This window comes from Pyxicephalus adspersus, chromosome 11 (genome assembly GCF_032062135.1).
Source record: "Pyxicephalus adspersus chromosome 11, UCB_Pads_2.0, whole genome shotgun sequence".
NCBI lineage: Eukaryota > Metazoa > Chordata > Amphibia > Anura > Pyxicephalidae > Pyxicephalus > Pyxicephalus adspersus.
The window spans coordinates 15,131,718-15,151,825 of NC_092868.1; the positions used below are offsets into that span (position 1 = coordinate 15,131,718).

Genomic DNA, 20,108 nt, shown 5'->3' on the forward strand with positions numbered 1-20,108 from the left:
AGAGGGAGTGTGATTAGACTGAAGCAAGACATCTTCTGTTCATTTTCCATGCCAGCTGTTTTGCATTTCGGAAAGCCGAGAGTGATCTTGCAGGTTATTGGGCAGGCTAGTTTACACAAAAGCTGGGATCTGTAACAACATGATGAATCAGAGACTTGATACATTCCGGAGCTTTTCTACCCCTGCAGTAATCTGTAGGCTAGTAAAATGTAAGTTTGGCTTTCAGCAACCTTAAGCAATGAATAAAACCAATGAATTGGTGATGTTATGGATGAAGTGTTGCCACTGTACTGAATTCAGAGCACTGGCGGATCACAAAGATAAAAAAGTTAGGGCCCTTCTGACAGTCAACTTGAGCATGTGCTTTGTGCATCTCTTTTGTAAACTTCAACTTTAAACTAAAAGAACACCAAGAATTACCAACAGTGACCATTTGGAGTCATTGTTTTATTTGCAAATTGGCTTATGAAGGATCTGCTTCTAATAGCAGCATGCAGCAAGCAAGTACATCCAATCTATTTCATTTTTTGGATCAATTCAAATAATGATAAATTGCTACTATTAGTTGCCATTAGTAGGTATGGCTAACCACTTTTTCCTTGTTTGTTGATCTCTAATATGTATGAGGCACTGTTTAAGGTAAATGGGTAGATACCCATATACTCCCTTGTTAAGATGTCTCCACTGAATTTCCTGTTTCCACCTATATGGTAAGTGCATTCCTTCAGGATAGTAAATACCTACTTTGTCTCTCATCTGCTTATGCTTATGCTTATATGGAGACCAGGAGGTGAGTGCTAATTATGTTAGGATATGAAACATTTTGTATTATTTTATGTTAGCCAAGGCAAATGAAAAGCCCAGAAATATAGGGCAGCACTGCGGCTCAGAGGTTAGCTCTCTGGTCTTTGCAGAGCTAGATCCCAGGTTCAAATCCAAGCCTGGACGTTGTCTGAATGAAGTTTGCAGGTTTTTCCCATGTTTGCGTGGGTTTCTTCACACTACTCTGTTTTCCTCCCACATTCCAAAAAAACAAAACATGCAGTTAGGTAAATTGGCTACCCCACAGACACAAAAGTTGACCTTAGACTGTTTTAAGGACAAATGACTATGGTAGGGACATTAGAATGTGAGCCCCTTTGAGGGACAGCTAGTGACATGACTATGGACTTTGTAAAGCGTTGGATAATATGTTGGGGTTATATAAATACTGTGCAATAATAACTATATAACAACTATACAATAATGTTATATTTACAGGCCACTTGACCTTAAGCTGCCTGCAAGTATTTATACATATATTAATCTGCACTTGGCCTTGAAACTTTTTGAGATCCCTTTAAAATAGCATCTCCATCCTTCCTTTAGCTCATCTCTGCTGCTTACACAGATTTGCCTGCCAGGATTGTCCCTAGGTACAATCCATGGGATTCACTGAATGTGTGTTGGATGCTTCCTACCTTCTGGGACCCAACAGTTGTGTATCTGCTGATGCAGTGTTATGATTGGCTGTCTGTTTTTAAAACTTTTCCCAGAAACAAAGTGATTAGCAAGATTTGCTCAAACATTAGAGCCAGCAGAATATCGATCTTCCAGACATCCGTACTGTTAAAGATAATCTCCTTGGGATTGCACAGCTGTCAAAAGGAGGAAGCCAATCACAAGGCATCACTGCTGTTTGTGCAGCAATTGCAAATTCTTGGTACAGATGAGCAGAACAGCAGGAAGGAGGCATGTTTTCCCTGACGCCATATTAGTAAATTTGCTCCAGGAGAAAGTAATTCCTTGCTCAAAACTTGTATGAAGGTGGAAATCTGCTTTTAAATGGCAGTTAATGCACCACAATTGATGCTAGAAAAAACAGACATAGCAGGAATCATCCTAATTTCTAATTGTGGATGTCTTGGTAGCATTTTAAAAACACTTACCATACCATTTAAACATTTTTCTTCGAAAGATTCAGTTTAGCCATGTAAGAGAGACATTTATTCCTTTCCAATTACTTAATGCTTTTAAGTTTTCTAGGTTTTCTTTGTGGGTTTGAAAAATGACAGCCTGTAAAAACTATTAGCGTGAATGTATTTTTACTCCGCACACATAACACTGGAAGTAAACTGGTGCCTAACTTAATATAAATCTCACAGCTTTTGATGGTTAAGAGGTTATAAGGCTTTCTTTAGAAGCTGTCGCATGGGAGATTTTAGCACATGACCGCCCTTTGTAGCCAGCCATCTGTTTTTGTTTTGTTTTCCCTTTTTTTTCTGTAGGTTTCATGTATGTTTGTCTAGAGCTTATGCTGCTTGGGTTTTTTTAATGGCTCATTTGCTGTTGGGATGACTGAGTATTTTATTGCTTACAGGAGTCGGGCTTGTAGTGGCTTCCCCCTCCTGGCTGCTGTTTGATAAAGCTGTGGTGTGACAGCACTTACCGGTATATATCTTATATTTAAATATAAAAAATCCAGCTCCAAGTAAAGCTCCTAGCATTTGGAAGAATATCAAGTTTGATTTCCTCTATAGCAGACCCTCACTCTATTGCTCTTCCTAGTTGTCCACATTCTCGGTTCCATTTACCCCTATACTCTGCAGGAATTTAACAAAGATCCAATGCAAAAGCAGAAAAGTCAGTACACACATTACAGTGTTTGATGCAAAGGATTGGATGCTCAGGTTCTAAGAGCTTAATTGTTTGAAATAGGGGACCACAAAACTGGCTTAAGGGAAATATAGGGTGTTGGGATGAAAGCCCTGTTGAGGTACCATGGGGCACAAAGGGCGGCTGTTATGAAGAGTAAATGTACTTTCTCTTATCTTAATTTTGAAAAAGTCGCTACTTTCGATTCCCTGTCACATCCCAGAATCCCAATTTGTTTTCTAAATTGGAGTAGTGACCTGCCATCCTGATCACCCACTCTGATATGCCTCATGCCTTCTTTGGGTTTGTAACACCTTCATTCATAGTAATGGTTCATTATACTGGACATTGTAAGCCAGAACCACTAACCTTGTGGTTAGTTAGTTAGGTATATGACTGCTAACACGCTGGAAATACTCAATCATTCCTGACATATACTCTATCATATCATATACACATATCAAAGGTGGACTTAGAGTGTTATCATTCAAGCTGTAAGTTTTAACGAGGAAACTATTATCTATCTATTTCGGCTTCCGAATTTCAGGTAGGTTGGAGAGGTACAAAATGTAAAAAAAATAAGTAACAGCACAATATATAATGTTCATAGAAAACCTTGTGAAATAGTGGTAGTCCCACCTAGCACTTCTAAACTATTTAATCAATATGTCCACTCTTACACAGGAGTGTATGAATTCCAAGCATGTGCTTGGAAAAAGGATTAGATGTTGTGTTACACATTTCACAGAACAGTGTCCTCTTCTTCAGACAAGTACATAAACTTTCTACACATAAAAATGGAAAATTATATTTCTGATAACATAAGTCACAAACTTATTGAAATGTATATAAATATATCTACGCTTACATTTTATTCTTTACATGAAATACCTAGCTGTTTCAAAAAATATACCTCTTATTGGCTAAAAAGACCATTCACAATTATTCCCAGTGGCCACACTGCAAAATAGGAGAAAGAGGGGATGAGCAAAACAATGACAAAGGCAAGAAAGAGTATCCATGCACCATACCTAATATATCCCGCATATTACTAAACCTCACTTACCCAAATTGAAAAATGAAATAGATCAAAAATGGCAAAGAAGCAAAAGTAATGACCCTTACCATCTGCTTATTTAATGTCCTCTCCCAGGCAAATGAGTACCTATTAAGCCAGTCAAATGAAGTCACAGTGCCATGATGACACAAGGCATAAGCCAGAAATTCTGGGTCTCTGTGCCAAGATGGAAGTGCTCTTTACACAGAAAAGTACTTGCCTGCATTTCCTAAAATACATCAGCTCCTTAAAAAAAGCCTCAGGATATAAGGCAAAAACCTGGCTAATAAACACAGTCCGCGCTGGGGAGAAATGGGAAGATGGTAAAGCCAAGCATATATCAACACATATATGTATATATACAGCTGTTAATATCATATGCATGTGTATATTTTATAGTTTGTATATTAGTTGTACAAAATAGAAAATATACAATATAGAGACAAGAGGATAAATCTTGATAAATATTCTTATTTAGCTAGTAATAAATGAATAAAGAGGAAGTGGGTGTCCTTTAAGGACAGTTACTTAGTGGGTGGCAACCCCAGGTAGTGAACACTATTTAACAAACAGAAGGGTTTTTTTTGCAAACACCCAGATTTTAGTTTACTTACAATCCAGTAGTAAATTACAAAATCCAATCGTAAAATTCGTTTGGGCTAAACACTTGCACTATTCAGATTACTTTTATTTCGCCAGAAGTTAGGATATAAGGACTGAATGATATGAAAAGTCTAGACAATTATTTACAGCCACCCTTATGTGAGGGACTAGAATATGATTATGATTAGATTAGATTATTAGATTATGATTAGATTAGATTATGTGAGAGCATGCTAGATTGCTCTGTTGAACTTCTTCCTGCCATCACCAGGAATGCATTGGTTATTTCCTTACTCACAAGCACCAGAAATTCCCTATATAAGTAAATACCTGAATACGTTTTTGACTGATCATCCAGGATTTGCTTTGCATGCTGTAGTGCCCCTGAGGAAGCCTTTAAGGGCAAAAAGCGTCAGAACATATGGATGGCTGTAATTAATTGTCTGGACTGGTGAAATAGAAGTAATCTGTTTAGTGCCAATATATGCCCGATACCATTATGATTGAATATTGTATCTTACTACTAAATTGTGATTACCTTAAATTGGTTTCACAGTAAAATCTGGATGTTTTCCAAAAAAAACCCTTCTGTTTTTTTTCTTTTGCTAAACTTATTTAGCTAATAGTTTATTACACTCATTTATACACTCATTGGGTCATTAGGACCTGAATATCAATTGGCCTTGAATGTGAAAATCCTTTTTTGGAGTATTTTATTACCCCAATTACCTCTCCGCAAATATTTCACGTATTCAGAACTATTGTGATGATCTTTAAAATGTTTTGAAAATTCTTCCCTCAAGTATCTGAACACACATGGTAGCTGTTCAGCTATATGTTTCCTAAAGGGTTTAATTGTCTTACCAACAATAAAACTACTGCATGGGCATGATAAGGAAGGGACGATACTTAAAGTCTCATGATTAGGTTTACCATTGGGAAGGATGTGGTCCCTACTGGTGTTGGATACAGTCCCCACATTTGTAACTACCTCTTGAGTTATCTTTTAAACCCTAGTGATCTGAAATTTATAATGGTTGTGTTAAATAAATAGTTTCCTTCTATGAAGTTTTTTTATAAGTGTTGAGGTGTTCCCATTGAATCCATTTTGGGATGGTGCATTAAACCATTTGATACATTCAGATGGAATGAAGTTATAAAGTTTTGGAACCTCCAGATGAGTGCCATGAAAACATTTATTATTCTTTATTACTAGGTAAAATCTCCTTGGAATGGATATTACAAATCCTTATCAAACATAGTGAGGTTTGCAAGTTTCAGTGGATGTTTTCGGTTCAAGAATTTATCTGCATTCTGTTTGAACTTTATTTTACAAGTTGCATTGCATGCAAACTGCCTGCAATTTTGTAGCTATCTGAGAACATTTTGAATTTGACATGGCAATGAAATGATCTTCATTCACTGACGGAAAATAAAAGCAATACATTACCTGCTATTCCTATCTTCAAACAGTGCAAAGTAAGCTTTTAGATAATATAAAATAAACAACCTGGACTAATCAAGTAAGAAAAGGCTTAACGTCTATATGTACAAGTAACCCTAGATCTCCTTTATCTATAGATTGTGTTACTGAAAGACTTGGGTTGAGGTGCCATGTTACCTGATCTGCCCTACAGTCTTTCTTCTTCTCCCTTTTTGTCGGCATTTCTCTGATTTTTCGCAAACTTGGGTCTCATAATCTCTGACATCAAAGGACGAAAGAGCATAAAGTGCCTTCTCCTTCTCGCTCGCTACATAGTAAACTATTTTGCTCCCGTCTTTATCCCCCTCTTGCCCCCCTTGTGTTTGAATAGCAGTAGGAAAGTCGATCTCACTCCTGTTACAGCATTATTAAGTTTTCATGTGAAAGATGAAACGCCCTCTATTTTACTCTTTGGTGATAGCAGAATAGGCAAAAGAAAGAAAAGAGATAGAGGGGGGGAAATCTCTATTCATCAGGCATTACAGTTTGATGTCGGTGAAGCAGCCTGCAGGTACGCTGTTCGATGAGGTTTATATTTAATTCCTAACCATACGTGACCAGCTCTCCATCCTTATTGCATATAGCTCAGTATTTAAAGATACCATTCCTGCTTCATGTTTTGAAGAGATCTTCAAACTACAGAATCATCCAAGGAAAATTCCATTTGTCATTCAACCTATCTGGTGGGATGCATCCACAAGGCGACCTGTGGACCAGGAAGACAAGAGAGCCTTCCTAGAGATCAGGAACATTGCAATACAAGGTACTGTCCCAAACAGAACTATTTAGGTTTAATAAGCGAGACCATGAATGCATTTTGAGCATTTTCATTTGGAAACAATTGGTTAGTTAATAGTGAAATTAGACAACTCCCATTACCAAAAAACCACGGATTTAAAAAAAATCAGCCATTTTCTAATGCCTTTAAGCCTTTTCTATATTTGCAAATGGAAACATTCCATGTTGTGGTTTCTTTCAGTTGTCTTATCTCAAAATTGTTGTAGGTTAGCATATTATTCCATATCATTGGTGACCAAATTTATCCTAATCTAATATTTTACTTTTCTATACTCATTAGTGGCCTACATGTGTCTCAGTTCTCTAAATAACCATTTCCACAAATATAAATGCAGTAAGGACCTGATCCTCAGACATCCTAATGTTAGAAAAGAAGATGTGTGTTTTAAGGACTCTATTTTCACCCTGGTACTCAAATAAAAAATGAAACTTATAAGTCACTTTACTAGCATCTAAACCTACTATTTTTCTTTGCCTAAATTTTAATGTCTTTAGTTTAAAAAAAAGGCCAATATATAATGTTTGCAAATCTTTTTCTATATGGATTTTTATTAAGGAGAAGGTGTGCAAATATATAGCAAAATCGTATTCATTTGCATGCCATCTGACCTTTTAAAAATAACTTGTTAAACATGTACAATATTTTTTTGTGTTTATTGCATTCAATAGATACTGGGTGTTTGGAGAAGTGGCTTAGCTTGTACTCTTTACCTAACTTCCATTAGAGATCTAAAGAGTATCTTGTGTATTCTTATTTCATTTTAGAACTTTTTTTATACACTTCAAGCTGGACAATTCAAACCATTCAAAAGCAGATGTGGGTTTAATTAAAAACCATGAGAAATAGTAGATCTATATATATAACCATCTAAATGTATATACATGCATAGAGATCTCTTTTTTTTGTAAGGATGATCTTGGTCACTGCCTTTTTTCTTGCCTATTGGCCATTAAAGCAAACCATCATCTAAAAAGATCAGAAAAGAGGTTCAGGAACTGGGTGATAGAGCCAAACTAGGCTTGTACAAGAATAGGGCAAAATAAGTACATAACGTCCTCTTACCAAATCTCTCATTGGTCATGTCTAGTGGTTTTCACCACAGGAAACCTCAGTTTTTTTATCATATGTTTACTTTGAGTTTCCTAGGTTTTGTACATGTTTACTTTAATTTGGACCCATCCTTAAAACTCACAATTAAGATAATTTAGTAGATCTGTCTTCTAGATGTTTTGTTAGATAATCCAATAGACGCGCATTCGACATGCTATTTGAGCCTAATGAAGCTTTGAAGGTTTATTGCATACATCTAACCCTGAGTGTCCTTTTCAAACCAAATACGTGGAGCCAGTAAAGATTACCTTGAAATAAATACACAAAATTAGCTTAAAAACGATAAGGTATTTACTTATCTAATTTTCTCTTTTTATGTTTGTAATGCTGTATAAGCCAAACATACAATCTGTAAGTAGGTGCAAGTTTTGAAGATTGCTTGTCCTTTTTTGGGTGGGGGTGAAAATGTGCATTTATTCTAACCACTTTGATCATCTTACACAGTCTTCTTGATTTTCCTTTTCTTGGATGCATCAACCATCTCAAATGAGCTTTCCTCTTTATGTTTGTGCTTCTTCTGCCACTAGTAAGCGGGCTGGCTGCGCTCAGCTCCTTGTGGACTCTGGCCATTCATAAACCTGTCTATCCCTGACTCCTGAGATTGTACAGCTGCTAAATATCAAAACAGCTTTTTAGTTTATGAATGTTAAATAATCAGCATGCAGCAATTAGTCAGTGGGAGTGATGTATGCAGAACATTCTAATAGACTAAATAACAACCATAGGGGCCTTAGTATTGTATTAGTGTATACTTAAAGAATTTTTAAAACAACTTGGTATGAACTAGAATATATTTTAAAGACCCCTTTTCGCTGCAAGTATCCAGCTTGTGTAATAACAGTTTTAGTGTAATAAAGTGCCAAAACTTTTATTGCGACTTTCACCTTTGGTTTAAATTTAGATACCTGTTCAGGGTTCTATTGGAGTTATTTCCCTTTACTTTCTGATTTGGGGACAATCTTTAAACCTGATAGGATGGGAGGAGAAATCTAAAAAAAAGGTTTTCGTCTACCCCTACTTAACTTAAAAAAAGTTGTCTGGGTTACTGTTAGAGAAATTTCCTCTCGCATCCCATCCCAGAGACAACCTTTTTACCAGAGAAGACATAAGGAAATCTTTTTCAACTGAACTGTTTTTAGTTAACTTTTTAGGTAACTTCAAGGGTTTAAAAAAGTTAGCTTTAAATTCAAACATCAGGAGGTTGATTTTGAAGCTTAGATTAAGGTTGGAAAAGAGGGGGAAATGTTAGAATTTGGTTACCTGTGAAGGTTGAAAGCTGTCATATTACCAAAATTTTGACTTTACATAAAAGGGTAAATACATTTTTTTATAGAGTAAAAATGATCTTTTTGTTTCTTTACACAGCCTCCTGGGATACCCACGTCATGTATCCCAGGAGGCTTTGTGCTCCCATTCAGTCTTTACTGCCACGGCGGTAAAGACAAAAGGGAGGGGCTGGTACTTCTTTGCTTCTTTGCTGATGTCAGACATGTGCAAAGAAGGGCATGCATGCATTCGCAGTGAGGTCGGCATTTTTTTTCCATTTACGACAGGCTATGTCACCCGATCTTGCACTTGCATCTTTTTTTAAGGATGGTTCTGCCTTAAAATTTGTTATGTCAGATGTTCATTTTACCCACTAACTTACTAACTATGGTAAGATTAACTGTCAAGGGTTCATTTCCTAGAGTTAGTTTAGGGGACATCTTTCATCGTTAGTGGGTAGGCAAAGTGAGTATTAGGGATAGGATAAGAGTTGATGTGAACATGAGAGGTAGTATTTGGGATGAGGACTGGCATAAGTTGGCTTAGTGGCTAGCACTCTCATCTATAAAGTGCTGGGTTCCAGGTTTGAATCTTGGCGAGGACACTATCTGCATGGAGTTTATTGTTCTCCCTGTGTTTGTGTGGGTTTCCTTCCACATCCCAAAAACATCCAGTTACGTTAATGTGCTTCCCCTCAAAATGTGCAGTCATTTGATTGCATTAATGACAAATGACTATAGTAGAGACATTATATTGTGAGCCCCTTTGAGGGACATATAGTGACATGACTAAGGCTATGTACACACGTGCAATCATTGTTGTTGCAAAGGATCTTTCACGATCCTTTCCAATTACTAACGACTGCACGATGCATGAACGAGTGCTGTATATACAGTGCCATTCTGCATAATGGAGAGGGGAGGGGGAGAATGACGAAGTGGCACCCCGCTGCGCTCTCTCCCCTTCACTTCCATTAGGATCGCTCGTTGCCCATCGTCTGTGGATCCGCCAGGATGGTCGTTTGGACGATGGACAATGAGCGCTGTACACACGTAAGATTATCGTCCGATATCGCTCCTGAGCTGATTATCAGACAAAAACAATTGCCCGTGTGTACGTAGCCTAATGCCTTTGCAAAGCTCTGTGTAATATGTCACTGCTATATTAATACAGGGTAATAATAGAAAAACCCATATTTTATTTAATATTTAAAAACTTCTACTGAAATCTACTTCTTCAGGTTGCCAGTGCCCAAAATAAATTATTGCCAGGCACTCCATGGACAGTACAGCAAAAAATAAAGTGAAATCTCACCTGCAAGGGCGCAGACAGAAACAAATTATGCAGATGTATTAACCCCATTAATAAATAAATATATATAGGTGTGTTTGTAAGTACTGTGTCTTATTTCTGCTATGGTCTCATTCATTCCTAAGGGAAGCCTCATGGGTAGCCTATAGGGGCCCCCAGAGTAAGGTTATTCAAAAAGGAATGGATGGGTCCACAATGTACATGAATAGGATGAAGAGGGTTCAGAGGGGATCTGTTTCAGAAGAAATGCTTGGAATGTATTGAAATGGCTGGGCTGCACTTGGGGGAAAAGGGTGAGCATTCTTTTAAAGGCAACTTAAACTAAAGGTTCAGTGGTCTTTTAAGTATCCAATTATTGAGTTTGTATATCATAGTACCACAAAACTTCCAATATTTTCATATTGTTAGTGTATCTCTGCTCTAAAATGCAGAAAGCCAAATTATTTACAGTCTTAATCATTTTGCTTCTTGTACTTATTCTGCAAGCTCTGTGTACAGACCAGGAAGTTTTTCATTTTCTTCTCTTGGATGGTAAATTTCAGCCTTTGTTACAATAAAATGAACTGCAAGGAGATGACAACGAGACATCATGAAAGAATTGTACACAGTGGGAGCATTGCATTTCTAGGACTAGGTGTCCCTGTTTCCACAAGACACAAATGCTTGGAGATGCCTCGTCCACACAGGCGCCTGATTCATTGAGGAACTCTGCCACAGGTGCCAAGTTTGTTCAGTCCAAAGCTCTTGTTATCGTCTCATTTTAACTGAAGGCGGCTGAGTTACAGCATTTAATTTATCAGTGTGTCTTTTAGTTGAGGAACGCCTGATCACTGTGCAAATTGAACCATAAGGAATTTTATCCAAGGTAAAAGTGGTATTAGCTAGTCTATTCGCGTACACGCATAACAAATGCCGCCTCATGATTAAAACATGTTTGTCCTCTAGCTGCACATAATACCGATGGAAACACAAAGAACAGACAAACCCTTGGCTTACTGTGTTTTCTTGACCAGGTTTCTGCTATAAGCTTTTGTAGTGATAATGGCAATTTTTTTATTCTCAGACTTAATAGGATGATGGAAATATTGGTTTAGGGATTCATGTTGATAACATGCATTATTATACTCATGGACTGCTGAGGACATTGACTTTTCCCACAGACCCCTCTCCTAGGCCAATTGCCTTTCATCTTATATATCTAGACAACACCTTTAATCTCTAAGTGACACAATTTTAAAGTGTACCTAAAAGCAAATTTGTTTTTTCTTTCTTTTTTTTCCTAATGAGACAATGTCTCTTTCTCCATGTTACTGAAAAAAGTGAGGAGCAAATTAACACAGGGAGCTTTACAAACAAGGGTCTACGTACACACGTCCAATGGTTATCGCCCAATAATCAGCTCAGGGCCGATATCAGATGAGAATCTGGCGTGTGTACAGCGCCCGTCGTCCATCATCCGAATGACTGTCCTGGCGGATCCACAGACGATGGTCGACGAACAATCGTAATGCAAGGGAAGGGGGAGAGTGCCCAGCGGGGTGCCACTCCGTCGTTCTCCCCCTCCCCTCTCCATAGAGCAGAACACTGCTGTATGTACAGCACTCGTTTGTGCATCGTGCAGTGCTTTGTCGTTGGAAAGGATTGTGAAAGATCCTTTCCAATGACTATATTTGCACGTGTGTATGCAGCTTAACCCTTCCCTAAATTATCCAAAGATAACAAATAAAGTTACATACACTTTACCTTGTGTCCTGAATGTGGTTTATGCACTGCTTGCCAAAAAGTCCTCAAGCCTGTGAAGCTGTTATGAACTTCAGTTAGTCAGATCTAGGTTTAGCAACCTTACTTACTTGTGACATTGCATACTCTTATTGCACCGTATCACAGTGAATCAATTTAATAGGTTTAAGTGATCTAATAATATTACAGTGTGTGACTTTTTTTTGCCAACCTAATCTGTGTTGGCATTGATGAGGTGTCTTACACCAGCATGCACAACCCCTACTCTTTTATGGGACAAATGAGAAAGTAAATTGCAACATAAAAAAGTTTACGCCACATTGTATTTTTTTTGTATTGGGTACACACACCACAGGTCCTTATGTCTACATACATTAAAGCTGAGTGGATCTCCCATGGATCACACAGCCTGTAGTAGCCAAAGAAATGACTGATGTGATTCATAAACAACATTTTGTCTTTTGTCTGTGGTATTCCTTTAAATAAACATGGGGGGATTTCAAATGAGTATAATATGAAAAAACATAAACAAAGGTTACCTTCAATGAAAACCAGATGTGAAAATAATCTATATATTTAGAGATATATGGGACGTTCATTTTCTATAAAAATCAAGCTTGACTTTACCACCTCACTCACTTTCTTGTTCTTTAATATAGCATAGAGATTGTTCCCCACTGACAAATAGAGAAGCTTGGCAGGTGAAAAGTAAGCGAGAAGTTGACATTTGCATGTAATTCAGCTCCTAGATCTTGAGTTCTATGGATTGTTAGAGAATGCAGTTTCCACTAAACATAACCCCTCATATACTTAGTTTTTTAAATAGTTCTTTACTTGCCCTCATTTTCTTAATACCTGTTTAGTCCAATCAGGTAACTAAGGGGCTTTTTTATAAAGAGTTGAGGAACGTGCTTTTCTTGACTATGACATTTACTATAAAAATTTAGATACCAGATGTGTTACCCTTTGACTTTACCTAAATCAGTAGCTTCCTGACCATCTTTCTTTTTTTCATTTCAAATCTAGATATAGTGTTGTGAAAGGGCGGTTACTTTAGTAAACACCAAGATCATTCATGTACACATTAATCTGTGGTTTAATATCTTTTAATCGGTGGATCATAATAAATGTCTTGTTTGTTCAGAACTGTGGATAGCCTTTAAAAAATCTCTAGATTATCTAGATTAAAGCTGAATATTGCAGTAAAAGATTTTTTTTTTTTTTTTTGTATCATTACTTTTGAAATTATGATTATATATAAATATAAATATATATATATATATATATATATATATATTATTATGTAATATAATTATTATATTATTGTTATAGGAAATTAATCGTATTTTTTTTTTTTTTTTAAGGCTGGTGGTTCATGGTTTCTTTCTTTTTCTCTCCAGCTCTTTCTCTCTTCCTTCGAGGTTCTACCAAAAGCTAGGTACACACTTCCAATAGTTATTGTTAGAAAACGATTACGACTGATCAACGATTATGCACAATTACATTTGAACAATAGTACTGTGAACAATTCTGTACATGCTGTAATAATACGATCGTTCAAATATAATTCACCAATAGTGTACACACGCTAGATACAATCGTTTGAACAATGCAGGAAGTGACATGGTAAAGAGAAAGTGTATTGCAGAAACATGGACTATCACTGAACGACCGTACACACGATAGATAGCGAACAATTATCGGCCAATCAGATCCGCCGTTCGGTCGTTCGTTTCCACTGATAATTATTGGAAGTGTGTATGCAGCTATACATATTTGAACATGCTGCTCTGTGAGCTTTATTAAGGTACATACACATTCTAGACTTCTGTCACTGGAAATGATCTTTTGTGATTCTATAAAGTGACAGGACAACCACCAAATGCTGTAAACATGGCGATGTTCAGTTCTATGAAAAGATGGGAGGAATGGGAGGCATCCCGCTATGTCCTCCCCCATAAGGGTCATCCTCAGTCTGTAGTTTAGTGATTCACCTGCACAATGTCAATAGACCACTGTACACACGCTGCATTTTCACCCAAGACAATCATGGGTGTTTATCTCGAGCAACAACTATCTAGACTGGCTACGTAGCCTTAGCAAGATATACATTTACTTCCTAATTAGACATCTTTCTATCAGAAACCTTCAGACAGGAAATGAGGAATAATTCACAAAAGGGAAAAAGATAACAATAAAGAGCTAATTGAGATTTAAAAGGATAAAATAACATTTTGGGCATATATGCAGTTTAATTTTGACAGTTTCCAGGAAACCCAAATAAAAAAAAAAAACAGACCTTTGCTATTAAACTGGGTGATGTGTTTGTCATTAGCTATGAGTATAAAACTTGCTACACTTTAATATAACAAGTGGCAATGATCATCTTATTAGTAAATTATGTCTTGGCTCTACAACCTTTGCAGGTCCTCGGCCTACCTTAGCATTGATTTTTGTTCTTGCTAGTTCCTTTTTGCTCCGTGTCTATATCCTCTATCTGTGACTTCAAGTTTTTCCTATTTTTTTCTTGGTGTTTAACTGTCACCTATGCTTGTTGTCCTAACCGATTTAAAAAACATATACTATGCTTTTAATTATTTTTTTAGAACAAGTATTGAGTTTAGACCAGCTTAATGTAAAATGTCAATGTTTTCAAGTTTTAAAACCCTAGTGTAATTTTTAATTATATATTGTGTGAGTCTTGTGGCAACCATATTTGGTCGCCATGTAAAAGGCACTACGTCCTGCTTTGCATTGTTACACAAATCCTTCAATTCACTGCTGAAAGCAATGCACTACAGTGCCTAAAGCGGAAATAAACCTGTGACTGCTCCCCTATCCCCATTCCATTGAAGGGTGCCGCCATCTTCCATCCTCTATATCTCCTGAAGATGATCTTCTGCCATCTTGATTGGCTGTGCCGAGACCACGTGACTCCCGGACAGGTGGCTGGAGTTCAATCATTCCTGGCATGCACAAGCAAAGCTGGGATTGTTGGGGTTTCCTGGCAACCAAAGCAGGGTGCAGTCTGACAGATAGCATAGCCCGTCTCTTTCTGCCATAACCACCTGCATGAATCTCAGGGCAGTGGGACTTTAGTTCCACTTTAGGTGGGCTTTTCTCAACAGTTGTTATTATACCAGTGTTTCTTAACCCTTTTAAAGCAGAGGAACCCTTGATATTATTTCTAGGTCTTAGGGAACCCCTGTCAACCTTCCTAGCGGTAACCCCGGGTGTGACTCGGGGTAGGTAAACCTATGGGAAGGTTAGTGAATCATCCATCTCCGCGATCCCTGTCTTCTTCCTTCTTCCTCCGACCGCCTTCTGCACCCGATGAGTTACCGGGGAGTTTCTAGTGACATTGGTGCATGTGTACGTTGCCGGCGGGGCGGGAAATTCAAAATCTATTTGTATTGCATTCAATACAAAATAACTGTAATAAATGCAATACATTGGATTTATATATGTAAAAGCAGCACATTGTTTTCATGAACATTTATTTTACAATATATATGATAGTATGACTATATTATGTATTTTTTTTTTTTTATAAAAAAAAAATTTAAAATAAAATATATAGATTTTTTAATTTAATCAGTTTATTATTTTTTCATGATTTTGTGTTTCAAACTTTATTATACTCATACTATTATACTGTAAAATAAATTTTCATGAAAAACAATGTACAGCTTTTAGACATAAAGAAACGGAAAGAAATGAACCACTAGGGAGGTTAAAATAATTTTTTGGAGTGAGTCCTTGAGAAAAATACCCCCATAAAGTGGTGGTCAGAATGCAGCCTTTACAGATACATCATAGACAACATGCTAATATCTCTAATAAGTGACATTGAACCCAGAACTAGGAAATCACCATCAGATGGGAGGTCAATCAGCTGCACCTCAAAGAGTTCCTAACAACCTCTGGAGGAACGCAGGGGTTCCATGGATTCCTGCTTGAGAATGGTAGTATTAGAATCGCAGAATAGTTTCCCAAGACCTCAGAGAATGTTGTTTAGTAATTTATCTAAGGAGCCTACAATTGTCAGAATATTCCCAAAACACAAACAAGTCTATTTTTAAAACTTGAGGTGATCTGAGCCTTCCTTTCCCTTAATGTTTTTTGGATATAAAGATGATCCTGCTATTTGGATATCTGCCTGTGTATAGTAAATGTAAAGGGCTGTGATTTGAAGGAGAAAAGTTGCTATGATCTTTTTTATTGAAACTAGTGCTTCAGGCATCTGTACTTAAGTGAAAAGGTTCTCCTGTACATGTGTGGGTAGTCTCACGTTATGATGGGGATGATGTTAGCCATCTGTTGAAATATAAGGCTTTTCCTCTATCCTGTATATCAGAGAAGCTATGTACCAGTAAGATCCTGTCTCTGAATCCATAAGCTGTTTCTTTCTTGGTCTTGTATATTTACCTTCAGTAATGAGGTGTGATGGTGTTAACACAGAGACTCCCAGATTTACCCAATCGTGTGGGTTAATGCATAAAAGGAGTGCAAATAACTAAGGTATACAAAGTGCCGTAACTTAAAGTAGCCATTCATAAATAATTGATTTGCTCATATGGCTATAGTAAATGTAAAGTATGTGTCTATCAAGTAAATAGAAATCTCACTAAAGCAAGCACAATTTAAGTCCTACAAAACCCAAGTAGACTTAATTCAGGTTTCCACATGTAATTTTATATTAGATGTAGAGCACCCTGAAGAAGCAGTGAGGCTCTGATTTGTAAGCAGCAACCAGCTCATGTGTTGGTGTCTCTGTCACACAGAACTACAGACATGTTACTGAAGCACAAGGACTCTTTGCGCTCCTTTTCCATGTAAAATATAAAAAAATGGCTGTGGCAGGTGAGCAGATCAGAAGGCAAAGATCTACTCAAATCGTGTCTGCATTGGCTAAGACTTTGGTTTACAATTTAGCAAAGTTACAATAATTTCTACTTGGCATTAGCAGTTGTCACACTTTTTACTCTGAAGTCCACCTGTGATCTATGCAGTAGAGCACCAGCATGGGCAGAACAGACGAGTGAAGCTGTTGGTGTTGTTGATCTACATACAAATGTTCTCACATCCAAATTCAGTTTTGGCAGGCAAACAATTTTAGAGTTTGGCAAAACACCTGACAAGCAGCTGGCAATGAGGATTCCAACTTTGCTATCTGTATTAATCAGGAATTTGTGTTATGTCAGATCAGATATGTGAAATACCTGTGTATTTCTGAAAAGTTCAATACATAACGTAACACATTTTAATGTTCACCAGTGTAAAACTCCTGTCAAGGAAACCTGTCCTGTAAAGTATATATCTAAATAATCTCATGTCCAATTTAGTAGGCACCATTTAATGCCTGCAGATCACAGCTACAATCCATAATCCTGGCTTTTTCCCAGAAATCTACAAATGTTTCCAGGCTATTTCTAGGTTGGCATTAGAGATTGCAGTGCAGGTTTGTCTGTAGTCAATCGAAATTTGCATGCTTTGAATTGTAGAGATGGTGTGTGCTGTGCCAAGTTTCAGATATCTGTAAAGCCCAAGCTTGCATAACGTACATAGTGCTATACCAAGTTCAAATTGTAATTGTGATCTACAGGCTTTTAATGCCACCTGCTCGCAGAATTTAGGTCTGAACTCCAGCCTTGACTATTTTTTTTATCTATTTGAACAAAGTCCTTTCCTGTGTTGAAAGCTGTTAGTGCCCGTTCCCTGTATATTGTGACTTTCTTACAACGACTGGATTGAACCACAACACTTTACTGTACACTCCACACTCCCAACCACTCTAATTTAACCAAATGGCAGCAGTTGGGAACTATCTATTGCACATGGTTGTTGTTGCAACCAATTTGCACTGCAATTCACCCAACCTCTATGAATAAACCATAACTACCAAGTGAAAATAAGAGAAAAAGTGTAAATAGTGAAAACTAATGCAGCCACTACATCTACAGACTGGTTAGCTGCACTTACATTTTTTTTGTATTGCGTAGACGTGTTTTATCTATCTGTCACGTTGGCACAAATGATACTCATACATGTTTCTTCTACCATTACAAACTATATTATTAATTGCACAGGAATTCATCTTTAGTAAACCAGGTACAGGTTGTTAATAAACTGTACGTGACTTACAAAATTCTACATAGTGAACTGGGGACCAATTCATGATCAGTGCATACAATGGTACATAATACAAAGGGGTTTGCTTCTTTTATGCAGTGCTACAACTCTCCAATTTTTTTTTCTTTTTTCTTGGAAAAATACAGATTTGGAGAAGCAGCTGGTAGATAAGGCTGTCTCACAGAAGTTAGCATATCAGGTATATTTTCTGTATTATCTGCAGGGAACATTTTAAATCTGTGTTCTTAACCTGTGCACTGAGCATTGAATACAGGCCTGATTCCATCACTCTGCATCTGCTCTCATTTTCTTCTCTCTTACTTCATTTGTCTTCCTCCTTTTGTCTAGATTCCTTCATTCACCTCTCTGGCTTGTCTCCTTCCCACATACCTCTGCTGTTGTGTGCCAGAATGGTGTCTTATCATACTTTCCATGTGGACATCTGTATTAGTCTGCCATTGAACAGACTTTACTCTTCCAGTATATATGCAGTTTGCTGGTATTCTGTTATTCTCCTTGATCAAATAAATTACTTCCATGCATTTGTTTTTCAAAGATACATTTTACTAAAAGTAATCCAAACCCTTGTACCTATTGTGTTTCCTTTTATTGTGCTGTAAGTTTTTTCATTTTGCTAGCTTGGGATAAAAGTTTTAGGTACGTAATGAAGTTTACCCACATACATATAAATATAAGACGTGTATATAGGTTACATTTCTAATGAAGATAAGTTCATTGGCTAATCGGAAGTTTAAATTATGTTAGGTTGGATGACCCTTTTTTTTGTTTCTATATTTTTATAAGGTTTTACAAAAGAAAATAAACAGTTCAATGAAAACAGTAAAAATCGGGTGACATCGTGGGTGACATCATAAAGGGGTAAAGATACACAAGCCTGTCTTAGCTATATAGTTGGTGAATGCCCAAGTCTATTATTGGCAATATGGCATTTGGGGGTATATTCTTAACATAGGGATAGAAATTACTTCCGCTGCCTGAGTTGCAAGGTCAATGATGGCCACTTTTGCAGGTCCTTAAACTCCTGCCTGGGTATCAATCGAGAGGAAAGAGAAGGAAAAAGTAGAAATGGGGATAGAAGAAGAAGAGAAGGAAGGGAAGGCTGGCGAGGTAGAGGAACAGGTCGTCAGCCAACCGGTAATTCGATTTCGGGAATTCAAAATAGGGCCAGGTTTGAGGTAGTAACAAAGTCATGAATGTACTGTCCCAGCTCATGGGTATATAGTAGTCAATCCAGGGGGTCCAGACTTGATTGAAACTTTTTACACAGGAGTGGCACGAGTTTCAAGAGCAACTGGGTAGAGATCACCTGCTCTACTTACGGGGCCATTCTTCCATTGCCTTCTACATCTTGTAAGAACCTCATCAAGCTTTATTTTTTAATTAGTAGGATGGCATAACTCAGCAATTTTAGAAACCATTATGTAAACAAATTTTACATTTACCATTTGACTGCATAATGTGTGCCCTACATGTCATGACAATTAAACGGTTTAAATAAGCTAGTGACATCAATTGCAATGACTTCAGGTTTGATACCTGAAATCAATCTATGGTCCTTTTAAGTGACCATGTACAGTGTCTACCTCACATCCTCTTTCAGGAAAGAACAGCTAACAACTATTGGTGATGTTATGGTTAGATGAGACAGAATGTAGCTGCACAGCTAGATCTTACCCAGCCTAGTTAAATCATAATGGTGGATCCCATATTGGACAACAACCAAGACTATATCCACAATGGAAAGCACATAAAGGGTTCTCCCCACTTTACTAAGATGTTCCAACTGTTTTCTTATCCATGTAGAGTGGATATTGTAAGCTTTGATGGCCTAAATATAAAGGATTTACACTTTTGGATCCTGCTATTGCAACACTTCAATGTGCAAGTCTTCCAAATAATTTTGAACGACGGCAAAAGTTAGGGTGTGTGTTACAGGGTTTAGGATACCTATG

General features: G+C 37.3%; 2 protein-coding genes across 3 annotated transcripts in view; both read left to right on the top strand.

Annotated features, from left to right (window-relative positions):
* Positions 1-20,108, top strand: part of NTF4 (neurotrophin 4) — a 92,686-nt gene that overhangs the window by 19,570 nt on the left and 53,008 nt on the right. Inside the window, exon 1 of one of the 2 annotated variants that reach the window (XM_072425836.1) lies at positions 6,518-6,540. The exons of the other annotated variant lie outside the window; for it this stretch is intronic. The gene's annotated coding sequence lies outside the window, so the exon portion shown is untranslated. Of the gene's footprint in view, positions 1-6,517; positions 6,541-20,108 lie in introns of those variants that run through there. 2 annotated transcript variants of the gene reach the window in all.
* Positions 1-20,108, top strand: part of SAXO3 (stabilizer of axonemal microtubules 3) — a 103,000-nt gene that overhangs the window by 9,232 nt on the left and 73,660 nt on the right. The window lies entirely within an intron of this gene.